Below are 3404 nucleotides of genomic sequence, written 5' to 3'. Positions count from 1 at the left end.
GTTTTATTAATGAAAAAAAATTCTTATGCATTACAAATAAAATCACACTTACGTCAAGAAAGGTTTTGCTTCATCACAATTAAACATGACATAAAGTTGAGCTTCTCGTCTCTCCTTAGCAATCATTTCTGTTAGACTTGCCTTCCCTAAAGGCCTGCCTATTTTAGAGAAGACGGACAAGTTACAGATTGAGGATGGTTAATGTCATCATTTCAATCTGGACGATTGTGTAACGTCTCGATCTTAGACATATATCTGAGCAAAATGTCAGACATTCCATTTCAATGTACCCGTTAGCAATTGAAGCTTTGGGTGAGCTTTGTTCCACGAATGATTTGAACGTTTGCGTTGCCCTAAAAGAAAAATATTAGTAAAACACACTACATGTATACAATCCTATGATAACCATAACTACTAAAAACTTACCTTTCAAATATGATACAGCCAACGATAGTGTACACGATTAGCCATTCTAGCTTCGGTAGCCAAGTGAATTGGGAGATGTATCATTACATCAAAGAAGGCAGGGATGAATACGCGCTCCAGCTTACATAAGGTGATTGCTATATTCATTTCCATATTCTCTAGTTCTGCTGCCTTTAAGGTTTTAGACCACAATTGCTTGAAAAACAGAATGAGCTCTTGTAAAGACGTTAGAACATTCCCATCTAAAACACCTTGGAAGGCAGGTGTTAGTAAGTCTTGCATGAATACGTGAAAATCATGAGTTTTCATCCCATTACCTTCCTCTTGCAAGGAGACACACCTTGAAATGTTTGATGAATAAGCGTCTGGAAAAGCTAATTTGGATAGAAATGTGACTATTTTTCTCCTTTCATTCAAACTCAAGTTGTAAGGTGCTGGTGGAACTTGCCATTTACCATTCCCATGTGACTTTGGACGTAGCTTATCATGCAATTTCATGTCTACTAAGTCTAGTCGGGAATTTATGAAGTCCTTATTCTTTCCCGATAAATCAAGCATTGTGCTTAATATACTTTCACAAACATTCTTTTCCACATGCATCACATCCAAGTTGTGTCGAACCAAGAGATGTCTCCAATAAGGTAATTGGAAAAAGACACTACCATTTTTCCACTGATGCACGATATATCTTTCAACTCTCTTGCGTTTTCCCTTAGAAGCTTTTACAAACTCACATTTGAGTATCCATTTAGTTGCTCCAGAACATCAAACCCCGTTAGAGGAACTGGAGGAGGACCCCTTTGTACCTTACCACCAAAGGAGCTCCTATTAAGCCTCCATTTGTGATCGATTGGTAGCCACCTTCGATGTTCTGTATAGCAATATTTGTGTCCAGCTTCAAATAATGAGATTTTGTGTCTAAATGACAATTAGGGCATGCAAGGGCCCCTTTGGTACTCCAACCAGATAAATTAACATAAGTTGGAAAGTCATTAATGGTCCACAACAACACTGCTCGCATATTAAAAGTATTTTTTGCATAGGCATCAAACGTTTATACCCCAAACTCCCACAGTTCATTAAGTTCATCTACCAGAGGTTGCAAAAATACATCTATATCATCTCCTGGAGATTTAGGGCCAGGAATTAATAAAGATAATATCATATTATCACTCTTCATGAACATCCAAGGGGCTAGATTGTACAACACCAACATCACTGGCCAAATACTATATCTACTACTCATGTTACCCCCGGATTAAATTTATCACTAGCTAAACCAAATCGTATGCTACGTGCATCTTTAGCAAAGTCTGAAAATATTTTGTCCAAAGACTTCCATGGTTCTGAATCTACGGGGTGTCTCATTATCCCATCATATTTCTTATCATATTTATGCCATCGCATATGCCTTGCTAACTTGGAGGATATAAACATCCTTTGTAGTCGTGGAATTAAGGGGAAATGACACAAGATCAGTTGAGGAACTCGAGTTGTCTTTTGGACATCCTCGCCATCTGAATACTCATCACCACCTTGCACGACTTTCTCCTTCCATCCAGGAGCGAGACATTTAGGACATTTTTCTTCATTCGCAAATTCTTTTCGAAACAAAATACAATGGTTAACACAAGCATCAATCTTTACATAATCTAACCCCAGTGCTTTTGTGTATTTTTTTGCTTCATAAGCATTTGCAGGAAAATTCTTGTCATAGTTAAAAGCCCTATGCAAGGTCTTCAATAACATTGAAAAAGATTTATCACTCCATTTATTGCTAACTTTATTGTGTAGCAATGAGATAATAAACTCTAATCTTTTGAATGTGGTGAACCCCAAATACAACTCGGCCTCCATGTCTTCTACTAATGTCATTAACTCCTTAGGATATTCATGATTGTCTGACTTCTATTGTTTCCATTATCATCGAGACAGAAGTAGTTGAATTCCATGCATTTGTTGCTTCAAAAATTAATGGAGCCATGTCGTCAAAGGCATTTCTTTTCATTTTCCTCGTTATTTGAAACCACCGCTGTTTCTCCTTTAAGCTCAACTAATTCTCCGTGACTTACCCATGAATTGTAACCATTATCGATATCATGTACTAGTAAGTGAATTTGCACTGCTTTTTGATTTTGGGCACAAAGCAATCTACATTTCTCACAGGGACATTTCAATGATGTTTCATCACTTTTTTCTTTGAAAGCAAACTCTAGAAACTCATCGACCCCTGCTTTATACTCCGGTTTTCGCCTATCCTTTATCCCAATACGATTCATCCAACTTCGATTGTGTATTCATTCTTTCAATCAAGTAAGAAAAAATCCTTAAGAAAGAGAAACAAAAGATGTATCTCATTCAATTAGAAAATAATTAATTATCTCCAAACTTACTAGCTTAGGTAATTGAATGCAAAAAAAAAATTAGCTTTATCACTATAGAGCAATAGTGTCAATTAAAAAGTTCCAAAAATTAGGTAATTGAAATGAAGTAGTTGATGTTGTTTCATGTAACTGCGGTGAAGTAGTTCATCCTGTTTCATGTAACTGGGTGAAGTATTTGATCTTATTTCATGTAACGGGTGTGTAGTAGTTGAAGGACAGAGAGAATTATATACAAAAAGATCAAATCAGTTCCAAGCATGCTTTCCACACAGTCATTGAAGGACAAGATCCAAAATTAATCTTCTACTTAGATTTTATTCGTATGAGACTTATTACTTATTTCCTTATCATATTTGGGCTCAAATTACAAGGACTTATTTAACTTACCGTTTGTAGAAGTATATCTTAAGTGACCTACATGTTGCTCTATATATAAGCCCTCCGCTTCTTTTCTTCATACACCAACAAAATTTAAAACCATTCTATTTTTAGATCATAGTAGTATTCATATGGCTCATCTTGTTCTCCTCTTTCTAACTTTATTTTCTCTATTCTCTAACACCCTTCTTAACCAAGTTCTGCTTAATCTCCTAA

Source organism: Beta vulgaris, chromosome 6, assembly GCF_026745355.1.
Source record: "Beta vulgaris subsp. vulgaris cultivar EL10 chromosome 6, EL10.2, whole genome shotgun sequence".
Classification (NCBI taxonomy): Eukaryota; Viridiplantae; Streptophyta; class Magnoliopsida; order Caryophyllales; family Amaranthaceae; genus Beta; species Beta vulgaris.
Note: the sequence above shows the minus strand (reverse complement) of the source record.